General features: G+C 34.9%; 1 protein-coding gene across 1 annotated transcript in view; it reads left to right on the forward strand.

The window, feature by feature from the left end:
• Nucleotides 1–25,670, forward strand: part of NEGR1 (neuronal growth regulator 1) — a 961,959-nt gene that overhangs the window by 830,610 nt on the left and 105,679 nt on the right. The window lies entirely within an intron of this gene.

Here is a 25,670-nt window from a genome sequence, read left to right on the forward strand (position 1 = left end):
TGGGCCTTTCCATAAAGGTAAAAGAGAAGGGTTGCCTTTCCTGACTTCAATGTCCAGCTAGGTCACAGTCTGTCTTCTGTGGCTCCCATCAGCATTAACTCTGGTTCAGGGCAGCATCTTCTTCATTTCTACTGTGGAAATGACATTACTTCCACTCCACAATGATTGGGAGTCAGAGTTTTCAAATGAAACCATGACAACCAAAAAGATTAATTTCTGCCTTGTCTCAACACACAAGCATGTTATCACTCAACAGTCTGAAACATAACTCACACACATCAGGGCTATATAATAACAAAAAGATAAAATAACAACCCCCAAACCAAATATGACCTTCCAAAATACATATGAATGAAGGGGTTTGATATTGGATAATTCTAATATATTGTGCATGCAGAGTTGTAAAACAGTAATTAATGGGGTCTATAGAAAGAGTCATTACAAATGGCTCCTTCTTATAACACCACTCTATGTCCTCAATACTTTGTTTTAATATAACAGCATTTTCTCCTGTCATGGCCAAAATCACATTTACTAACAAAGTAAAATCTTGTTTTACATGACACCTCATTTTTCCACATAACTGTTGAAAATGTCTGTCTTGTGAACTTCTCTTCACCTCTGTTTTATGTACAATTAAAATCATCTCTTTGCTGAGACCATTCCCTACAGGAAATGCAATTGCCCAGGATGATATATTCTGTCATTAACCCTGGAGCGCTCACTCTGATTCTCCACATAATGAGACACATAAGAAAGTCGCACTGAAAACCTTACTGTTGTTCATCAGGAGAGCCCACTCGGCGCCTCCTGAAGAATATTTCATGGCTTACAAGTTGATTACTAAGACGACAGAACTACAGCTCAAATTTGATCCTTATAAAAATAACCAAAGTTCTTGAAAGCTAAGCAGTCTCTGGTCAAACTACTATGCTGGCAGAGCGGGAGTTTACAAGTTCAAGATTCTTATTTGATTGTGTAATCTAGTTATGATAACCTCCTCTAAGCTATTTGGAGATTTGTCCTTCTATGGCATCAAAGTTTATACAGACGCAAACAACTATATTTGGTATGGGCTTGGAATATGAGAACAAGATTGGAAAATCATGCGTTATAAACCCTTTTCTCTATGTAAAGTCCTCTATTATAGAAGCTTCCAGAAATTAACATTAAATTTGCTCTCTTTCATTTTTGGTTGCAGAAGAGTCATCCATTTATTGGGTACCTAAAATAGAAAGACTATAATATTGAGAAAGCTAGTATTAGTGAAGAGTTGTAAGATTATCCAGTTGCGTAGAATATCCCATTTAGGTAATGATAGACATAATAAAACTGGGAAGTTTATTTATTCTGGAAGGTAAGAAATGCTAAGATATTCTAGCATTGCATCTCTCCCATCACTACTCCTTATTGGCTGAGACTACCAGCAAGATAGTTAACCTCTCTGTGTTCCATTATCCCATTTATAGAAAGGGAATTAATAATAGTATGTAACTTACAGCATTGTTAGGAGAAGGAAATGAGTTCATATAGGGGATTATACCTGGTATATAATGAGTTCAATGTATGTCATCAAGTGTAACTAATATAATAATTTTTGTTGTTGCTCAGTCACTAAGTCGTGTCTGACTCTTTGTGACCCCATAGACTGCAGCAGGCCAGACTCCTCTGTCCTCCACTATCTCCTTCAGTTAGCTCAAATTCACATCCATTGAGACAGTGATGCTATCTAATCATCTCGTCCTCTGCCACCCTCTTCTCCTTTTGCCTCAGTCTTTCCCAGCACCAGTGTCCTGTCTAATGAGTCAGCTCTTCATATCAGGTGGCCAAAGTATTGTAATAATATTAATAATATAATTATTGTATTATTATAATTATAACAATATAACTATTCTTATAATTACTAATAATAATTGCATTGTTATAAGAGCTGTTAAAAAAGTAGGTTATAAAAAATTGAATTGATATGGCTGATTCGCGTGAATGTATGGCAAAAACCACCACAATATTGTAAAGTAATTAGCCTCCAATTAAAATAAATAAATTTAAAAATAAATTGAATTGATATTTAAAGAATATAATACAATTTATAGCAGATTTGGACCTAGTCAGCTTCAACTATTACCCAGACTATATTTTCTAAGGGAGCTTCCCTGCTGGCTCAGATGGTAAAGAGCTGGCCTGCAACATAGGAGACTCAGGTTCAATCCCTGGGTCTGGTAATAAAATATTATGATTCTAATTTGTTTGGAATTATAAGGGGGAAATTTTAAAATTTATGCTAATAATATATGCCTACAATTTGGGACAAAAGTCCCATTTAAAAATTAAAGTGCATTTGTCTTTCACAAAAATTATAAGATCTTGATCTATAAATTTCTATTCTTACCTAAGTTAGAACTGTTAAAAGTGCTTTATATTCTGTAGTTATGTTCCAGGAGTCAGTGTGACTCCTAAATAATTACCCTGTAGCATAGTATATTAACCTTTAAATTGGAAAAAAATTAATGCCCATGTTCTGGTGGAATTTTGTTATCTATATAGTTTCAGTTATTCCTGATGTTCTGCCATCTTTCCTTCTACTTGGTAAAGTTAAATTCTCCCCAAATCCCAACACTCTTTATTTTTTCTTCATTGATTTAAATACTAATTTTTCCTTTCACTTCTATAATTAATAACAAAAACTACTGCTGCTACTCACTCTCACTTGGTTGTTTGTATAAAATATCTTTAATCCTACCAATATACCTACAAAGTAGGAGCTATTATATAAATTCAATAAATGAGGACACTGGGGGATTGGAGAAGTTCAGTAACTTGCTCACCGTCATGCAGCTGAATATTAACAGGTTTGAGATCTGATCCCAGTTTTACCTGATCCTATTTAACTCACCCAACTGTATCAAGGTCAAGGAGTCTAGCTGAGATTCATTCATTGCCCACACTCTCAGCAACAGCTTTTTCCAGTCTGGGTGCTTTGACTGTACTCACCATGATTTCTCCCTTCATGCCCTTGTATGACCTCTGGCTTTTTATAATCTGAATCTCCAACTAACCAACTTCTTTAGTCCCAATTCTTGTTTTACATAAAATTACCTCAGGAGGGATTCTACTATGTCCTTGCTTATGTGGGGAAAAAATAGCTTGCTTTGACTGTGAAACTGTGGATCCTGTGTGCAACATAATTTTTCATGCACTAAATTCCTGTATTCTTTTAAAAGCCCTTTCTATGAGACAATGTGGCTTTACATAAGCAATTTTGCTTTACATAAGCAAGCACAATGAAGAGCTTGGTTCAGTGGGATAGCTATTTGTTTCTACCATTCTTGCACTGAAATGAAGTTGTAGTTGCATGCCACGCCATCTTTTTCAATGAACTCTCAAATCAGCATTAGGAATTCAAATCAATGGAAGCCAAACAGTTGAAGAAATTGAAGTTCAAATGTCCAAATTACTGAACGTACAAAACTCTGTTCACTGTCCTACTGCATTTAGTTTTCCCATGAATAAATATTCCAATTAAGCTTTTACCTTTCAAGTCATTTTTTGCTTTCATTTCTTTTGATTATAAAATCCTTTTATTTTCATAAACAGTCCTAGCACATATTAATTAGATTTAATATATAACATTAAACTAAGTTTAATGTAAGTTTTCATTACTTTTGAAAGAGTTTTTTTTTTCTCAAATTTAAAAGTAAAAGAGCATAAAAATATTTGAGGGTTTATGCCAGCCTAACAAAAGAATAGTTTCTAAAAGAGAGCAGTATTTCTCTATGATTTTGTATTTCAAATTTTAATGTTCTATAATTAATTGAATTTTGACATAAGGATTGAATACTTTAATATTTCAAAGCCCTACATTATACAACCCATAGGCTCTATGAGACCAGGCATTTTTAACTGTTTAATTAGCCACTGTAATCCCAGCTCCTAGAATATTGCTTAACACATGGAAAGAATTGAAATATTAATTGCTGTCCTTGAAAAAGGAAAATAGAAAAACTTCTACATTTTTAAGTAAGGTTATGCAGAACTGACTTAATTAGTTTTCACTTCTCAGCAATACCAAATCACACGGCCAGATGGATGGCTAGACTATCGAATTTTTAATTGTAACTTGTTATCTGGTTAATTGTGGTGCTGGAGAAGACTCGAGAGTCCCTCGGATAGCAAGGTGATAACCCAGTCAATCCTAACAGAAATCAACTCTGAATACTCATTGGAAGGACTGATGCTAAAGCTGAAGCTCCAATACTTTGGCCACCTGATGCGAACCAAAAAGCCAACTTATTGGAAAAGCCCCTGAGGCTGAGAAAGATTGAAGGGAAAAAGAGAAGAGGACATCAGAGGATGAGATGGTTGGATAGCATCACTGACATGAACTTGGGCAAACTCTGAGAGATAATGAGGGACAGGGTGGCCTGGAGTACTGCAGTCCACGGAGTTGTAAAGAGTAGGCATGTAATAATAACAACAACATCTGCTATTTGGCCGCTTGAGAATGTCTCTCTTCAGAGAATCAACTTTGTAGACTAGGACACAGACACTTTGCCTCTCAAATAATTGACACTCAGAAATGTTTTTTAGAAGCTCCATTTCATAATGCTTGCTAAACTGAAGTTTTATTACTCAAGCCAGCTCATGAAAAATTGTTCATATTCTTTAGGATAGTCAGTGATGCTATTTGAATGACTACTGTTATTTTTATTAGGCTCAGTCACTCGGTCATGTATGAATCTTTTCAACTCTATGAACTGTAGCCCACCAGGTTCCTCTGTTCATGGAATTTTTCAGCGAATATCATTTAACACTTGAAAAATAAGCAATCCTATTAAAAGATAAGTTAAAATGTAAATCTTAAATAAAAATACATACCTGATTTAGGGAATTCCCTAGATGTCCAGTGGTTAGGACTCTGCATTCTCACTGCCAAGGGCCTGGATTCAATCCCTGGTCAGGGAACTAACACTCTACTAGCAGCATGGAATGGCAAAAAAAAAAAAAAAACATGATTTAAATATATGCCATAAATATATATGACATGGTATTTATTATTTGTTAGATAGTTACTGGAAAATTATATTTATACATCAAAGACAAAGTTGCCCTTTAACTATGCATAAACTATAGCCAGCAATGTCTTTTAGACTTGCAAATATATTTTAGGTCATTCAAAACATGTACATGTTTGTGTATATGTATGTGGTATGTGTGTATGTGTTTTTTGTTTTTTTTTTACACAGACAGAGATAGCGGGTTCTCCAAGTAGCCAAATTCTATAATCTGCTTGTAAAATATCAGCTTTACTTCAAAAAGTCATTTTGAGAATATCTGAGATTTACCTATGATTTAATTTTAGTACATATTAAGAAGAAACACATGATTGAATGATTATAGGAGCTGGCATCAGCTCTCTCAGAAGAAGGCATTCTCCATGTAAGTTTTGCTATTTTTCCAGAAGGAAGCCTTGAAAACTGTTGCTTGAGAACTCTGAGCACAGGCTCTTAACTTATCACAGTAAAACCAGATGCTATAGATTAGAATGTGAGAATGACTCCTAAATGTTGGCTCAAAATGAAAGATCAAAGACATTGATGAGGTGCTGTGTATCCCTCAGAGACTGGATTTTGTTTAATGGTTTCCATGGTCAGGGAAGTCTTCAAATAAAAGACCACCTGTGTATATGTTGCATGACTGTTGATTGTCTCATGAGTGTTTGTCTTCTTTGTAAATAACACACAAAATGTTTTTCTTTTCTTTCCTTTTCCCTTTTTGTAGAAATTATTGAGCCTACTACCTCTAGTCCTGTCACAAGTCCAGGTCAGTATCCACATACATTCACAAAGTATGTCTGGGTACTTTCTCCATTAAACAAGACCTCTGCATTGTCATAGAAATAAACTGAGTTGAATATGGGCCGCATGCTTGCGGCACTGCTCTAATGTCTGTTATTTGTCCTCGTCTATCTGTGGTTTGTCCTCCCTTTGGATTTGTGATCTGACCCTGATTTGAGGCTAACATCTTTTACTTTATTCTTTAGGGCTTGTGCAGTAAATCTGTGTCACATTGTGGAATAGTTACAAGGTGATTAGCTTCTGTGATATCTTTGCAAACAGCTGTAGAGAGTTTACAAGGCTTTCCAAGTAAGAAATAGCTATTAAGAAACTATTTACTTTGGTTTGGTATTTCATTATTATAAAATCATTATGAAACAGAACAATGTTTAGTGCCTCTGAAGGAAACAATAGCTGGGGAAAACTTATACTTTCACTCTTGGAATATTATAGTGGAAGATTTGGTCTCTTGAAACTAAGTCCAAGGACTTATTTCAGTTGTTGTCTTTAATTTTCAGATAGTTCCCAGTTCAACCACAAATACTCAGTCTGAAAAGATAGACTATTGTTATAAATGTGTTTTTAAGCATTGTTTCCAGCTGAGAACATTTCTGGGTGACATGAAATCAAGATAAAAGCTATTGATATGAGAAACAAACTTTATCTTGTTATATAGGAATTTAGCAGTTCATTTTGAATGTTGGCTGCTGGCTATTTAAAGAAAAAAGTGGAATTGCTAAAGTTATTTAACTTTGAAAAGTTCATAGGGATTTCTTTTTTTTTTTTTTTTTTTTTTTTTTTTAATTTTTATTATTATTTTTTTTTTTTTCCAGTGGGTTTTGTCATACATTGCTATGAATCAGCCATGGATTTACATGTATTCCCAATCCCGATCCCCCCTCCCACCTCCCTCTCCACCCGATTCCTCTGGGTCTTCCCAGTGCACCAGGCCGGAGCACATAGGGATTTCTTGTAACTGCTGAGTTAAAGGATTTGTTGATGCTGCCGATCCATAAAGAGGTATAAGTTGGTTAAATAGTTGTTTCTCCTCTCATTCCAGAAATGGCTCTAAATTTTAGTCTAAAACAGGATTTGCTGATCTGAGAAACTGAGTGTTTTAGAAATTAAAAAAAAAATTCTTTCTCAAATTGTAATCAATCAAAAAATGCTTAAAATTACTTTAGATGATTATAAATTACCCCCACCCCCCAAATGAAACAATTTCGAGCAAGTCTATGATTATGTATTTAAAGAATCTCATAATATAACACTTTCTGGTCAAATTATAAAATAGATTTTTATAACCTCTCAAACTGAACCTTACTTGAGTAGTCTACTTTAAATTATTTTATAGTTGATCCATACAAGGTTTAAGTTATATGATTAATAACATTTTTTCATTTTACAGATAGAGTTAATAGCCTCCTAAGTTTGAGGGTCATGATAATATAATTAGAACTCTCAGTGATTTGAATATGATTTTTCTCTTAACATAAAAAACTCACTAAGTCTGATTGCTATTAACACGTATGGGCTTCACAGAGTTACATAATCTTAGGTTCATATGAGAACTTAGAGTTATTAATCTTATTAGTAAATTTTTTTATCCTTTTTCTCAATCAGTTTTAAAGAGGATATTAAATTATTTCTGTGTTGCTATATCACCTAGATGACTGAAGTGGAGATTAGATAAGTACTTATTTTCCTTCCTAGGCATTGCCTGAATTATTGAATAAAGACTTCATACACTAAAAGGATATATTACCTTTCTTATCTATTCAAATAAAAAAGAGTAGAATGCAAAGTAGTTTAAGAGTAGTGTCTGGTGGCATTCATTTCATAGTATTCACTAACTTCGTGGTTTTGGAGAAAGTTTTATTGAAGATAAGTATAAAAATACTCTTTTTCAGTGGGCCATCTGTATCAAGAAATCATTGAAAGAAAGTACCTTTCAATAGTAGGAAATCTTACAAAAACTTCACATCATAAAGCAAACAAAAAAATTACTCTTACCTCTATAAAGATTCATATTTCTTCAAACAATGAGGAGCATAACAGCTAAGAACAAGACTTCGGAACCAACTGCCTAGGTTTGAATCCTAGCTTTGCTACCTTTTAGCTATATAAATGTAATCAGGTTACTTAACCTCCCTCTGCCTCAGATTTTTCATTTGTAAATGGGATGGGTTAGGGTAATAATATTACCCACCGCATAGAGCTATTATGAAAATTGAGTAAATTTTGAGGAAAAATGTTTATATATATATGTGTATATATATATAGCATATATATGTATAAAATATACATATTATAGCATAAATACACATTGATAGATTCAGTTCAGTTCAGTTCAGTCACTCAGTCGTGTCTGACTCTGTGACCCCATGAATCGCAGCACACCTGGCCTCCCTATCCATCACCAGTTCCCGGAGTTTACTCAAACTCATGCCCATAGAGTTGGTGATGCCATCCAGCCATCTCATCCTCTGTTGCCCCCTTCTTCTCCTCCCCCCAATCCCTCCCAGCATCAGGGTCTTTTCCAATGAGTGAACTCTTCTCATGAGGTGGCCAAAGTACTGGAGTTTCAACTTCAACATCAGTCCTTCCAATGAACACCCAGGACTGATCTCCTTTAGGATGGACTGGTGGAACTCCTTGCAGTCGAAGGGACTCTCAAGAGTCTTCTCCAACACCACAGTTCAAAAGCATCAATTTTTCGGCGCTCAGCTTTCTTAACAGTTCAACTCTCACATCCATACATGACCACTGAAAAAACCATAGCCTTGACTAGATGGACCTTTGTTGGCAAAGTAATGTTTCTGTTTGTTAATATGCTATCTAGGTTGGTCATAACTTTCCTTCCAAGGAGCAAGCATCTCTTAATTTCATGGCTGCAATCACCATCTGCAGTGATTTTGGAGCCCAAAAAAATAAAGTCTGACACTGTTTCCACTCTTTCCCCATCTATTTCCCATGAAGTCATGGGACCAGATGCCATGATCTTAGTTTTCTGAATGTTGAGCTTTAAGCCAACTTTTTCACTCTCTTCTTTCACTTTCATCAAGAGGCTTTTTAGTTCCTCTTCGCTTTCTGCCATAAGGGTGATGTCATCTGCATATCTGAGGTTATTGATATTTCCCCCGGCAATCTTGATTCCAGCTTGTGCTTCTTCCAGTCCAGTGTTCCTCATGATGTACTCTGCATATAAGTTAAATAAGTAGGGTGACAATATACAGACTTGACATACTCCTTTTCCTATTTGGAACCAGTCTATTGTTCCATGTCCAGTTCTAACTGTTGCTTCCTGACCTGCATACAGGTTTCTCAAGAGGCAGGTCAGGTGCACTGGTATTCCCATCTCTTTCAGAATTTTCCACAGTTTATTGTGATCCACACAGTCAAAGGCTTTGGTGTAGTCAATAAAGCAGAAATAGATGTTTTTCTGGAACTCTCTTGCTTTTTCAATGATCCAGAGGATGTTGGCAATTTGATCTCTGGTTCCTCTGCCTTTTCTAAAACCAGCTTGAACATCTGGAAGTTTTCGGTTCACATATTGCTGAAGCCTGGCTTGGAGAATTTTGAGCATTTCTTTACTAAATTATATAATCTCAAATACTCTGAGACCTTATACTTATTTGCACTGCTTATAGAATGCCTGAAGCAACAGTCATTCAAATGGTTAAATGTCCATTGACCCCAAATTGGTCTATTCATTGCTAGGATTCAATGTTCCAAAATCGTGAATACATGAAAAATAGTTTAAAATTGAATTGCTTAGCACTGCAACCTTTGAAGAAGATAACATAAGCTTTTTAAAAGAATATTATAAATATTATTGTAGAAAGAATATTAAATACACATTGAATTGAATTGAAGGGTAGAGAAATAAGTACAAGTTTCAAAGAAACTCATCCTTCATTATTTGTGAATTGGCTAAAGGCCTCCAGAGAACAGTTTAGTTAGTCAGGGATTTGAACGTGTAGTTATAGCAAGACTTAAAGAGTGGTATAAATGATAAACAAAACCTTTTAAAAGTATGTGCAGTCTGTTCTGAAAGGTACAAAAAAAAAAAGAAGATGAAAAATTTGACAATATATAACTCTAAGCAAAAGATCATTAAAGGTAGATGGGAAAATAATTTACCCTGTGAATATCACCAAACTGTTAAAAGTCCCAGTCATTTAAAGCAAAGCTTTAAAAACACATTATCCAAATAAAAATAGTACATGAAATCTCACAAAGATAAGAAATAGTAGATTTTTTCAAACTAGTCCATTTATTGTTTCTACATAAGTGGAAAAAGAGAATGTTAAATAAGTCCAGACAGATTTCATATTTTGTAATATTACTGACAGAGAGTTAAAGATAAAGTGGATATAGTTATGACAATACTAGACACATTGAAAATTATTGGAGAAAGTGGATTTATATCATTTATACCCATAAGTTCTAAAGAAATGAAGGTCTTGAAGTCATAATTTATATTTTTATATATTCTTGACAAGTCAGAATCTGTTTCAATTGAAAGGAATGAAAATTGAATTATTAACATCATTATTCAAGAAAAGGCCATGAAATATAGTAAGTAATAAGAACAAAAGAAAACTCTTCTTTGATCACTCTGAGTCTCTAAGTTTGAAAGGTAAGGGACATTTTGTGATGAATGAGATAAGCAGTGAATTTGAAAACTTATTTTTATTGAAATTACTGTGCTGGATCCTATATTATTCTAAGTAATGGCCATCAAGTTTAAAATGCCTACCTTTGAGCAAACTCTAAGAGATAGTGAGGGATAGGGAGGTCTGGTGTGCTGCAGTCCATGGGTTTGCAAAGAGTCGAACACGACTTAGCGACTGAACATCAACCATTAGGACAATAACTACTGTGCTCTATCAAAGCAATTTAACCATTTCCATGCAGTTTTTTTAAATTACATTTTGTGATCACTTTTAATATTTTAATATAATACTATTAATTTAATAATTAATAGTATTTTAATATTTATATTTGACTTTTTTTTCTTAAAGGATGGAAATGAGATTAAGGCTGAAGTCTGTCTACCTGGAATATATACTTAAATAATATACTTAAAATTTTCTATTTGTTTGCTAGTGAAGTCTGTCTGAGAACATTACACAAGTGAGCTCTATTGTAACCTTGAGCCCAACAAATCAAGGCTGAAATTCCATTCCTAGAATCAAATTCACAAAATCTAGGTTTTATACTCCTAGGTTTTATATATACCTGTATATCATAGGGCAGATCCCTTGGAGGAAAGCATGGCCACCACTCCAATAATCTTGCTTGCAGAACCCCACGGACAGGGGAGCCTGGTGGGCTGTGGTCCACAGGGTTGCAAAGAGTTGGACATGACTAAAGCAACTTAGGACACAAGCACATAGCATCAAAGTGATTATTCCAGAAGTGAAAAGTCCAACCAAGCCAGCATTTATTTGGCTTCACTTAGACACACACACACAAAGTTAATTCTGCCAACATTTTTTAGTCTATAGACAGAATTTGGGGTTTGTTAATGCATTACAAGATGTCCCAACTAACATTTATCCTTTGTCCCTAGAAATAATCTTTAGAAGTCATCAATTAAAATTGCTTTGTAAATTAATTTTAAGGCCATTCCATTGTATTTCATAGTAAATGGCTTTATTCATAAATCTTTAGACAAATGAAAGTGTCTTTTAAAAATATGATTTTTCCATATCTAGAAACAAGCAAAAAGTCAATTCTGTCCCTTCAGTTGCACTTGATTAAAACGTCACTGTTTAAAACTGTCTACTGTATTTGTCAGCATTTTAAGATCATTTTTAAGTCCATGCAAGCCTAGTTCCATTTCTGAAACAAGATGATTGTTTTACTCAGGATCATTCAGCAAGTACATGACAAAAACCAAAATTAAAATACCGAATATTTGATGACCAACTATGTGTGTCTCACTTTAAACAACAGAATTTGTTTTGAAAGACAGAATGTAGTCTTTGTACATAGAATCAATTAAATTCACCAGAAGATACCGTATTATATAAAGAAATTCTACTTTAAATGGAATAATTCCTAATATCTACTTTGCAAATAATTTTTCAACTTTGTTGACATTCTGGGTGTTTTGAAAGAAAAATGCTTTTTATTCAGTTTATTCCAGGAAGCCTGTTTCCTGTCTTCCTCTGAAGGATATTATTCATCATTGAACAAATGTTTGTTGAGCAACAACTGTATATCATACACTGAATGCTGGGAGCATAAGGTTATTCTCTTAAAGGGGCTTGTACTCTATTAAGGAGACAGGCATATGTGTAACTAATCATTATCTAAGGTAATATATTCCATAATCTCTGTCTATAGAAGCAAGAAGACAATTTTACCTGGATGAAATCATTATATAAATGAACAGGATCTTCATAGATTAGGCATGGCTGGTAAAGAATGGGGGTAGAAAAGTGTAGAAAAGAAAATGTAGAAAAGTGAGGGTAAAATCTCATTTGATTTCTATATCTTTATAATCTACTACTGTGCCTGGTACTTAGCAGGTTTTCATGTATGACAAATTGTTTCAATGAAAATATTGAACCAAAACACTCAACAAAACATTTGAACCAAAAATTACATACAAAAGTTAGGAGATTTTTTCATCACTAACTTTATAACACTTTTTGGTTTACATTAGGTCATAAGTAACTTTTACATTTTTTAACTTATCTAAAGAGTAGATAGTAAAATTAAAACTAAAATTTTAATGTCAGCTGTAATTTACTACCCAAACTCACTCTCTTGTATCAGTCTACAGATATTAAAGGTTCCTAAAAATACTTTTTATGGTAACACTTCCTATGGTAATTGAGAAAGGATATTAAACCAGTTTTAAATTACATCATCCAGTTATACGATAGAAAATAAAAATGTCCACCTTTTTCTGGGCTTATCTTTCCTCATGAAATGGATGAAAGAGTGAATGTTTAGAAATCTATATGTATCCCAACTGGTTATAGAGTATCATAAGTATAAAATAGTAATGTGCTTCAGTAAAATACATTCAGGAATAGAGATGGGTGAAAATACTCAAAAATCAAGTAATTATATGATAGAAAAGGGTGGGTAATTTATCCATTTATTTACTAAACAGAAAACTTAAAAAATCTCAATGCCTAAAAAATAGCATATATCTGACTACCCATGGATGGATGGACAACAAAATTACATGTGATCCATAGGGCTAAGAAAAGAGAAGATACTGGCAGAAATTGGAAAAGTAAACCAGCTTGTGAAGTTTCTGTCAATCCCCCGGAAAATGGTAATAGAGCACCTGAATGTGTCAGATACCTTACTGTGTATTAGAGATGCAAAATGGATCGTCCCACTGCTTGTCTGTCAAGAATCTCACATTCAAAATAATGAGAAGAAGGAAAGAAGAAGAAATTAACATTACACAGTATGTACCCTAACAGATATATGTGCAAAGGACTATGGAAACTCTGTTCCTGCCTAAGGAAGTCAGAAAAGGCTTTCTGCTAGTTTTAACAGAGAGGTAAAGTTGAAAGCCATTCTAGACAGCTCAGCTTGGGCAGAGGAATAGAGGCAAGTATAAAACAGCACAGTGTCATCGAGAGAGATTCCTGGTAACTTCTGGAGTGCAAATTGAGCATCAGAGAGTATAATGGAACTTGGGATGTAGACAGGAAGTTTGGTCTCTTTGACCTAAGACGTCAGGCAGTTTGCTAGACTTCCTAGTAACTCCGAGGGTTAGGGGAAAGGATGAATTGATATAAGCAAAACTGGCATCAGGAAATGTTATTGTATAGCATCAGGGGAGAGATGATGGGAGCCTGGTAGAGGACGACTGTGATAACAAGGAAAGAATGCAATCTAGTCAAAAGTTGCTTAGAAGAAAAATTTATCAAGGTTTGGTTACTACTTAGACTTGGAGGGCAAGGAGATGGTCAAGCAAAGACATACAGATGTCTAATACAGATAGTGGAGACACCAGCCAAGATAGTGAAAATAACCCAAATATCATACCAAATGGTTTGGACTCTATCTTATTTGGGAAAGGATTCAATGTTTTAAGTGGGAATGATATCACTGGGTATTTTGCAAATATAATTCTGTGAAAGTAGGAAAGTAAGAGTGGAGGTGAGGACACATCAAGCAAAGTGTGTGAAAGCACAGTCCCTAGTTACAAGTTTGGTGCCATCTCTTAGGAAAATGGCTGGGTAGAAACACGTCTCTACAAGCAGAGGTTGAGTTACTGCAAGATAGCTCTCAAACTTGTGCTATTATTTGAAAATTTATTTTAAGGTTTATGAGGTATTTTTTCTAATTTGAAACAATCAAGGTTTCATTATTCTCTGATTGTTAGCATGTAAGGAATTTAAGATCGCTCAGAATAAATTTCAAATTCTAATTAATATGCCTGAGTGTAATGAATTCAGATATTAATTATAATTATTCATAATTAGTTGATTAATTTCCAGATAAAACTATAGCAGAAAATCTATGATGCAATTTAGAATATGATGCTCTTCTTTTTAAAGATGAAGAGAGTAGGGTGTTCTCCACTTTCTGCTCTAACTATTTATTCAACCTTTTCTTCCTTAATATATATTCAGTTCTGTCTCAAAATGTCACTTTAGGTTATTGGTCCTTTTACTTACTCTGGGTTCAAATTAAAGCACCACTAAGCATACAAATCAATACCACAAAGTCAAACACCTCATGTACTAATAACAAGTCTTTAAATCAAACAATGGATACATAGCCAAAGTATTAAGATTACTGATAATAACCACTTCTACTTTATATACATAAAATAATGTAGACTTATGAATATACATATTAGTACATTGTACTTATAAAAACTTAAGGAGTTTTATCATAATCATAAAAGCACTTAATGCTTTGCATTATATTTGGAGATATGTGTCTCGTACTTATGGGTCACAAGAACCTTTACAGAAGGAGATCAGCTTTTGTGTGTTTGTTTAATCTTTTTACCTACAGTATCTGAGTAATTGGAACAGTAAAATTTATTGCATGAATGTGTACATGAATCGGTGAGTTTATGCAAGAAAGATTATACCAAGATGGATGCTTAGAAGAATTGAAAGTTATATTTATATTTTAAATCTCGGAAGGAATAGGTATGAATTATTCCAAGTCTAGTGTAGACCCCAGATTTATATTAGGAGAGAGTTCCCATAATATATGCTAAAAAATGGAGAAAACCAAACACTGATGAAAAGTAGAATTTCCTCGCAATATTCCTGTAAAAAAGGGAAAATCTATTCTTCATTTAGTCCCTCCTGTTTACCAGTGGAGAGAAAGAAAACAGAAGCCTGCAAAGGCCACACTACTGGCCAAACCCTGGTTACATGAATATGGCTGCTGCTGCTAAGTCACTTCAGTCTGTCCGACTCTGTGTGACCTCATAGACAGGAGCCCACCGGGCTCCGCCATCCCTGGGATTCTCCAGGCAAGAACACTGGAGTGGGTTGCCATTTCCTTCTCCAATGCAGGAAAGTGAAAAGTGAAAGTGAAGTCACTCAGTCATGTGCGACTCTTAGCGACCCCATGGACTGCAGCCCACCAGGCTCCTCCGTTCATGGGATTTTCCAGGCAAGGGTACTGGAGCGGGGTGCCATTGCCTTCTCCGACATGAATATGGCAGTGTCTTACAATTAGAAGCCTTGTGATTGTTGGATGAATAAATGAATAATTTCCAAAGCATAATAGTTTCCTGCTGGTGCTTTAACAAATTATCACAAACACAAGAGCTTAAAACAACACAAATATATTATAGTTCTGGAGGTCAGAACTTTGAAATGAAGCTTCCCAGGTGGCACGGTGGAAATAATCCACTTGCCAATGCAGGAGATGCAGGAGACTCGAGATGCAGGTTTGATCCCTGGGTTGGGAAGATCTCCTGGAGAAGGAAATGAAAACCCACTCCAGTATTCTTGCCTGGAGAATACCGTGGACAGAGGAGCCTGGAGGGATACAGTCCATGGAGTTGCAAAGAGTCGGACATGACTGAGCAGACACAGAGTTAAAATCAAAATATTAGCAGGATTGTAGACTGGACACTTTATGGGAGAATTGTTTTCTTGCCTTTTCCAGCTTCTAGAGACCATGTACCATTACTTATGTTCCTCTTCCATCTTCAAAGACAACAATGGCCATTCAGGTTTCTCATATTACATCACTGTAACATTGACTCTTCTGCCTCACTCTTTCACATATAAAATGAAAGTGAAAGTGAAGTCACTCAGTTGTGTCCAACTTGTTGCGATGCCGTGGACTGTAGCCTACCAGGCTCCTCCGTCCATGGGATTCTCCAGGCAAGAATACTGGAGTGGGTCGCCATTTAAGGACTCCCGCAATTACATTGAACCTACTCAGATAAACCAGAATAATCTCCCTATTTTAAAGTCAGTTGATTCACAACCATAATCCCATCTGCCGTCTTAATTCTCCTTTTCCGTGAATGTAATAACTTCATAGGTTCCAGAAATTAGAATGTAGTCATCATTGTTGCTGTTATTGTTTAGCCCCTAAATTGTGTCCAGCTCTTTGTGACCTCATGGACTATAACCTGCCAGGCTCCTCTGTCCATGGGATTTCCCAGACAAGAATACTGTAGTGGAGTGCCATTTCCTTCTCCAGGGGATGTTCCTGACCCAGGGATCAAACTCATGTCTCCTGCAATGGCAGATGGATTCTTTACCATTCTTTACCACTAAGCCACTAGAGAAGTCCGTAGTCATCAGAGGGAGGTCATTATTATACCTCCCACATCAGGTGATCAAATAACTCCTTTTTTCTGCATCTAATATTTTTTCTCAGAAACTGCCAACTTCCTTGGATTTTTCCAATATTTAGGTAATGAGTTTTTGAAATTTTTTTGAATATTGAATTTTTGAAAATTATTTGAACACTGATTTTTATATTAAAAGTTTTTAATAAACTATTTCTTCATAGAAGAGATAAAAGTATATATTAAGATTATATTTGTCAGACCACATTATTGTCAGCATCATTATAATTATTTTATAAAACTAATGAACTGATATTGTACATATACATACACACTCATAAAAAGAAGACTAAAAGATCTTAACATCAGAGATAAATCCCAACTGACTCTCTGGTCAATTAGAGAAAGAATCTATACAGGAAAGAATCGAAAATACTAGTAAATCTTGAAACAATTGGAGTTAATGACTTTTGGTGCAATAAGTGATTAGTCTCTCAATAATACATGTAGGAAACAATTCCTTTGTTCTTGGATACAAAATTCTATAAACGCCAACAAGCAAATATTTGTCTGTAGGTCTTCCAAAGTATGCATGCATATATTTTAAGATGACTTTAATTATGAAATACTAAAAGGAAACTGAAAAGGAAAAAAAAAAAAAAACTGTTTTAATGGAGATTTTGCATTTAGCAGAATAGGGTAAAATTGCTTGGAAGGTAAACTCTCTAATTTCTGATTTTCTCTATCACCTTGGGAGAAACAACACTTTACTGCCTGTTTGACTCCTGTTGTTTGTCACTAAATAGTGTCCAACTCATTTGTGACCTCATGGATTATAGCCTGCCAGGCTCCTCTGACCATGGGATTCTCCAAGGCAAGAACACTGGAGTGGGTAGCCATTCCCTTCTCCAGGGGATCTTCATGACCTGGGGATCTTCATGACCCAGGGATCCAAGCCACGTCCCCTGCATTGACAGGAGGGTTCTTTACTACTGAGCCACCAGGGAAGCCCCTTAGCTCCTGTAGAACACCTGTATCCTCCATCGGGCCTCCTAGCCCAGAGCATCTCACTCTATTAAGAATCTAGGATAATGCCTGTAGCCTGAAATGAACAAATTTCAGCCAGTTATTATTAGTATGTCTGTTAAACCAGTGCATGCTGGTGTGACAGTCTTAATGACAACTTCAGTATGCACCTTCCTATTTGTGTTTTAAAAGGAGCTGCCTATTTAATCCTAAATAATTTATGTCTAATGATGCAAATTTCAAAATTAGCTATGCACATTGAATGAATATGATTAGGCAAAAGAATGTTTCTATTGGCACATAAATCAGTAATCTAGGGATCCAGATGCCAGGCCTCTGCCTAATCACCAAATCAGCTATAGTATTTGATTTTGGATCTTTTCTCCATTATTTACCTTAATTAGCCTAAATAGAGGCTTTGCAAATAGACAATGCTGTTTTGTGCTTGTTTGAAGATGGCGATAAATATAACTCATATTTCAAAGTGAATTACAACTTTAAAATATATTTTCAACAAGCATCTACTTCTCAGAATAATCTTGTGATATGTGAATTATTTATATTAACATTTTACAGGTAAGGAGTTTGAAATTTAGGGAAGTTAAATAATTTACCCAAAGACCCAAAATTCAGTATTTTTTGTAAGGCATTTTCCTACATAATGTTAAAATTTTTATTTGTATCCCCACCCCATTGTCACAACCATCTAACAAGCCCAATTATCTGCTGAGTGGCTCCTTGATAATGATCACAAATCTGAGCCATTATAGATTGAGAAGCCCCTGTTTGGGCATTTTTTTCAAGTAATACATCAATTAGTTTTCTTCCTGAAATATTCCAACTGTCTTTTGCTCATCTAAACAAACAGACAAACAAAATAAATGCCATTCTTTCATATCACATCTTATGGTTTATGGATTTGGAAGAGAGATAATGTTAGTGTTTTTCAAAATACCACTAACTGGTTCATGGATGTTATAGGGCTCTCTACCTCTGATCATGCAATTGGGCAATCAAAATCTTTCCAATTCTGAAATTTCATTGCATTTACTTATTGCTTTTAATTCTATCAGAGTGTTGTTGTTGTATTGTTCAGTTGCCCAGACGTGTCTGACTCTTTGCAACCCCATAGACTGAAGCACGCCAGGCCTCTCTGTCCTTCCCATCTCCCAAAGTTTGCCCAACTTCATGTTCATTGCATCAGTGATGTCATCCATCCATCTCATCCTCTGTCACCCTCTTTTCCTTCTGTCCTCAATCTTTCCCAGAATCAGAAACTTTTCCAATGAGTTAGCTGTTCTCATCAGATAACCAAAATACAAGAGTTTCAGCTTCAGCATCAGTCCCTCCAACAAATATTCAGGGTTGATTTCCCTTAAGATTGACTGGTTTGATCTCTTTGCTGTGCAAGGGACTCTCAAGAGTCTTCTCCAGCATCACAGTTCAAAGGCATCAATTCTTTAGCACTCTGCCTTCTTTATGGTCCAGCGCTCAGAGTTTTTTTTTTACCAGAGTAGCACCAATCAGTTCAGCAGGACATTACAATTGTGAGGCAACCATACATGTAAACATAAGAGCCTGTGCTTTTACTAATGGCATGATTTTAAAAAAGCATTGTGTGTGTGTGTGAAAGAGAGGGAGAGAGAAGAGATATAGAGAAAGGAAGACAGAAACATCTTACATAGCCACTTTACAATTCATAACAGTAATTTGACTAGACCCAAATCTTGAATAAGAATATTTTATTAGAAATTATTTCCGCTGCCAAGAAGAAATCAGGGTACATCTTAGCCATCCTCATATTTTATTTATTGCCCTTTTTATGTCCTGTCTCTGGTTTTACTTCTTCTTCTGCCACTCTCCTCAACTTGAATCATCAGAGATCTTTGGTTTGCAGATTTCTCTCAGATTTCAAAATGAGACTATACCCTATCCAGACAGATATATGTCTTACTCCTAGCTAGATATATGTTATCTAGCTAGGATAATCTTTCCTGTACAATTTTCCAAGGTAATGTCTCTCTTGAAATTCCTTATTTAAGACTCATTTAGTTATCTATTCATTAATTCATTCACTCATTCAGAGCCTTTTATCAAGTATCTATCATGTGCTACACAGTGTGATGGGCTTCCCTTGTGACTCAGCTGGTAAAGAATCCTCCTGCAACGTGGGAGACCTGGGTTTGATCCCTGGGTTGGGAAGATCGCCTGGAGAAGGGAAACGCTGCCCAATCCAGTATTCTGGCCTAGAGAATTCCATGGACTACAGTCCATGGAGTCAAAAAGAGTTGGACATGACTGAGCGAATTTCACACAGTGTGATAAACTAAAAACAATAATAATCTTAGGCGATAATACTAAAATATAATAGTGAAGACAGGAAAATCTACTATCCTTTTCATCATGTTATGTGTTAATAATTCTGTGTATGGTATTTATTTATTTATGAGGATATATGCATGCATGAGGAGTAGAAAGCTTGTATAAACATCTTACAAATTTTTTTTTGTTTTCTTGAAGTGCATTACTCTATTTATCTTCTGCATTTGACAGAGCAGAGATAATTATGAATAGATATTTTGTACTATAATGTATTTAAAGGTGACCTGAAATATATGCAAATCTCATTCTTCATGCTAACGAATGTGTGTTTTTTAGAGCCAGAAGAATGCAGTCACTAGGTGGCATCTCTGTGCCATAGTAGCTCCTGAAGACTCACAGGTGTCCTTTTCATGTACTACTGATTTTTGTTGACATTTTTTATCATCTTCTTGTCTCCTACAGTAATATTAAACAGAGTGTGATTTGTGCTAACCCCTTGAACAAAGGTTGCTTCTACAGACTTAATAGCAACATACGAAATAGTTGCCCATACCCACTGCCAATTGAAAAATGAAAAATATAGCTTGGTTACTGAAGCACACCATATCACATTTGCATTCAATATTTCATTTGTTTGAGACTAAGAAATAGGCAAAATGACACAGTGATTAGGACATTGTTAGTTATCAAAAAAAAAAAAAAAAACAAAAAACTCAAAAACCTGAAATCAAGTTCTTCACTAGTTTAGGATTTTAGGTGTGTCTCAACTCATTCAAAATATTGATTAATAAGTTGTGGTTCTTGTCCTCAAGGAACTTCCATTCTCCTGGGAATATAGACTGTAGAATGGAGTGACTGGCCAAATGATCTTAAAGTTTGCTACCAACTCTTAAATTTGATGACTTTCCTGTAAAAAGTGTATAAAAGGTTTATAGATCTGAATCAGCTGTGAAATTGCCTTAGTGTTCTTTATGAGCTTAGTTAAATTGACTATTTCCCAGTAAGGTGCATGCATAGCACTTTTTTTTTTAGCACTTTTGTGAATATAGCTTATTCTGAAATATCTGCACTGAATCCAGGAATTTAGAATGAGAAATATTCAGCTCAGACAGAAGTCTCTAGCCCAGGTCAGAAGCCCTGAAACTAATCTCAAGTGAAAGAAAGCAGTTCTACAAATTCCCATACGATCAGGCTACTAATTGAAATTCCCAAGACTGGCAAGTCCATCTAACTTGTCCATCACTCTGGCAAATTGCATAACCATGGGTCTTGTGCATGCAAATGTAAAAATTTCCACTGGGCTCATTTAACTAGAGAGAAATGACCCTTTCAAAGCCTGCTAGATTGGGATGGAGTGACAGAAAGCTCCTTCGAGTAGATAAAAGTAGGATACCTTTTACCTTCTTAAGGTAGATTTCACATCACTTTCCCATTTTCTCCCTTTGCACTTTTCCTGTTGCCTTTCCCTGTCTCAGCCATACCTGTAACACCAGATAGGAGCTGTGGATTAGAGGACTTTACACATTTTTCATCCAGATATTTTTCATAGTAAGTAGTACACATAAACCAAAATTAAGTGCTACTTCAAAAACTTAGAAATATGTCTGCCTTCCAAGAGTAAAGAGCACAGGCTTAAACATTACCTACAACAAAGAAGGGTTATAGGCCTTTGACTGTCTTATAAACAGTTTGTAGATCCTAACCTGTCTAATTAAAGAATGTAGGGTGGGGATTGGTAGGCTTCCAAGGGAATCATTGAAACAAAACCCTTTGCTGTCCATCTAAGTCCTGTACAGAAGAGTTTGTTGTTTTTGGCAGACAAATGCACCTGGCTTTACCTCCTAGAGAACAATGGACTCCTGGGGTTGAATTTGATGAGGAACATCATGATAACCAGGAAGAAGGTTAGCATAACTTAGTGGGGACAGCACTGAGGTGAAAACCCAAACCACAGTCATTATCATTTATTAAGCATTCACACTGTGGTGGACACTGTATTAAATAATTTTAAATATATTTTCTCAGATAACCTTCATGACAACCCTAAGAGTGTATATTTTCATCCCAAGTTACAGAAGAAACTGAAGTTGGAAGAGTTAATAAGTGAGCAAGCCATTTGTTGTCAGGCTTTATCTGACTCAAAATCCTGTGATCTTAAAAATATACCAGCTTCTCAGCTGAGATTCTCACCCATGCTGTTAAAGGCTCACAAATTCTATGAGAATTCTAAAATTTCATCTTTCTTTTTTTTAAATGATTATCCTTTCCTTTTCCTAATAATAATCATCAAAATATGTTGCAAGATACATTCTGTTTACGGTGAATAATGAACAAGCTTTAAAAATTCCAGATCTATGCACATAGTCTCATGTCCACAAGATCATATTACTGCTTTAAAAGGGATTCATACATATCTTAGGAAACACTGTATCAAAATAAGCTAAGACCTCAGTTTGAATTTGACTTTGTGATTTACTACCTGTGTGATCATAATTTCTCTGAGCCTCAGTTTCTTCTATAAAATTAAGATTAAAATATATCCCTATTAGGGCTTTGAGATATTTTTATAAGAAATATATAAGCTCTAATGTTCTTAATAAAGGTAAATATCAGTGGTAATGTTGGTTTGCTTTCAGGAGAAAGATCTGATCAAACACAGTTTTTAATATACATTTAGATGGCATATATTCTTCAGCTTCTTCTAAATTTATGCAGCAAGTTTCTTTCACCCAATTCTAACAGAGAATATAGAAAAAATAGATCTCCGGTCTTAAAAAACTAAAAGCCAGACTCTAAGTAATGGCTGATTCGCCAAGATAAAAACCACTCTGGGTACTTTTCCTTATAAGCTCACTTTTTGGGAGGTAGAGATGGGAACAGATTTCTGCATCAGTCAGACAGAAAATAGGTATGAAAATATAGTTAACAAACTAGTGAACTAAACATGCTCAGTTTACACACACACACAAAAAAATCTCAGACTTTAATATTTTGAGTTATTATATGAAGTCTACTTATAAGATAATGCAACTAATAAATATGACATTAATTTCTAAATATTTCTCCTGAGAGGAGAAATTAATGTCATATTTATTAGTTTGCTATGTATTTGTGGAATTTCTTATCCATGCTATATATTCAACAAAACTGTTAGTTTTTTAATAACTATAGTTCCTTTTGTGTTTTATCCCTGTAACATATTTTATGTACACAATTTTAACATTTCTGTTAGTATTTGTTTCCAAGTGTTACTTGGCTTAATACTTAATATTTTTTCTCTGAGCAAACAAAATACAAATTTCGTGTCACTGTTGTTCAGTCCTTGCATATACTGCATTCAGCTGAATACCGTTAAAAACAATGCAAAAATAGACACTAAAAAGTAGAGATTATTTTTCCTTAAATACAGTCCAGCTATTACAAATAATATGTTTTTATTTCTTTTTTTTTTTAATAAAAGAAAGAAAGTGAATGAAAGTCACACTGTTTTATCCAACTCCTTGGGACCTCATGGACTAAAATAGTTCATGTAATTCTCTAGACCAGAATACTGGAGTGGGTAGCCTTTCCCTTCTCCAGGGGATCTTTTCAACCCAGGGATCGAACCCAGGTCTCCTGCATTGCGGGTGTATTCTTTACCAGCTGAGCCACAAGGGAAGCCCAAGAATACTGGAGTGGGTAGCCTATCCCTTCTCCAGCAGATCTTCCTGACCCAGGAATCAAACCAGGGTCTCCTGCACTGCAGGTGGATTTTTTAGTAAAGCATCATGTTAAATATTTTTATATTGCTTTACTTAAAAAATATGAAGGGGGCAGTAAGAACTATTTTTACATTTAATATTCCCAACAGAACACATTTCTTATCAGAAAATATTTATTTTCATATAATTGACAGTTATTTTTAAGATGTAACATTTGATTCTACAAAATGGAAGAAATATTTCTATTTTGAGAGAAAATCTGCAAAATTCAATTTATAAGTTACCCACCTATGTCTACAGCATGTAATTATACTGTATATACTAAAATATAAAACTCTAAAATGGATGTATTCTTTGAAGTTTCTTTTTTCTAAAGTGCTCATATAGAACTTGTCCAACTTAAGTTTGCATGAAAAAGGAGAAAGATATGCCTTACTATATGTTTATTTACACTACAAGGCTATTCATATAAGTTATATTTAATATTGGCTCTGTGTGTCTTTCACTAATCATCTTGGTGGAAACACAGATGCTGATATTTTGTGACCATGAGAACATTAGCAAAGGATATCTCTCTCTTTGATTCAGCTTATCTCAACACACCCAGAGAAGCATGATTTATTTTAAAATATCCTGACAGGGATCTACATAGAATCAGTAAGTAAAAATAATGCTTCAACTCTGTGGAACTTCTGTGGAAGTCTCAGGGCTCTTGAAAACTAAATTCTTTCCACTTTGTTTAGTTGAGTCTCTGATGAACAATTAAATGCAATGCCTGTGATGTGTAACAGTGAAACAAAGGCTTTTGAAGATAGAAGGAAATTTATCTACTTGGCCACAAATACTAGTCCTCCAGCATATTTTGAGACAAAATGTTTCTATTGGCCAAATAGATTTGGAGATTCTGGGTACTAGGTCATTGTCTTGAAGATTTGGGTTATAGATTAAACACACTAGAGATGCTGGGGGGGAAAAAAAAGTCTGCAATGAACAAACCTAGTAAATTGTTTAATTCAGGATTTCCTAACCTCACTTAAGCATAGAATGTTATGCTTCCTTTTGTATTAGCCAATCACCTAGCTTTGCATAGTTTATTAGGCTGAATGTGCTATGGAGTGCAGTTAAGGTGTCTGCGCAGAATGTCTTGTCTTCATTTTACTGCCTCTTCCCAAGTCACACTCCAAAAAGTTCTTTGTAGCATGGATAGGCAAAGTCATCAAGCCAATCCCAGGAGTCAGCCCTAGATTTGAAGAGCATTGTAACCTTGTTTCAATCCAAGAGAGTTTTACTGACTAAAACTGTGCCTAAGGAGACATGTCAAGGCTTGAGAGAATTATGTGTACACGCAAGCTTACAACCTTCAGGTCCAAGTGTATCTTTCTTTTCTAAAAGATTTGGCTTCTGACTGAATAACCATAGGTCATATCTAATTATATTTTCAAATTTACAAACAAAAAACCCCTGAAATTTAAATAGAATCACGTTTACTTTTTTGTTGATTATTTCAATGTATTTTGCCCTCTGAAAGTGGGAAAAACAAGTTGATAGAACTTCATACATGTGGCAAGATACTGATTTATATTTAACTTTAACATATAAGTAAGTAATTAATGTGTTTTATTCTAACCAAGGGTTTTGTGAGATTTACAATAGCTGTTATTAAATCTATAGAGGGCAGATATGTAAATGGTCCCTATATATTTTTTCCTCTTCTCTACTTATGTTTCATGATGTTTTTTACTATTTATATTTTTGTGAATGTTGTCTTTTCAATCTCATGTTGTATATTCTGGCATTTTTTGACATATTACCAAGAAGTAGACATATTAACACAGAAGCATTGTTTTTTTCAGTTGTAAAGGGCCCATAGAGATCACCTATTTTCCATTTTATAGATAGATAAGGTAAGATTTCTCAAGACTGACTGACTTGTTTGGTGTCATGCAGATATTAGAAGCAGAGTTGAGTGATAAAACCTAGGTTTAATATTTCTCAATTCAGAGCAAATCTATTTGACAACCCAGA

This window comes from Dama dama, chromosome 20 (genome assembly GCF_033118175.1).
Source record: "Dama dama isolate Ldn47 chromosome 20, ASM3311817v1, whole genome shotgun sequence".
Classification (NCBI taxonomy): domain Eukaryota; kingdom Metazoa; phylum Chordata; class Mammalia; order Artiodactyla; family Cervidae; genus Dama; species Dama dama.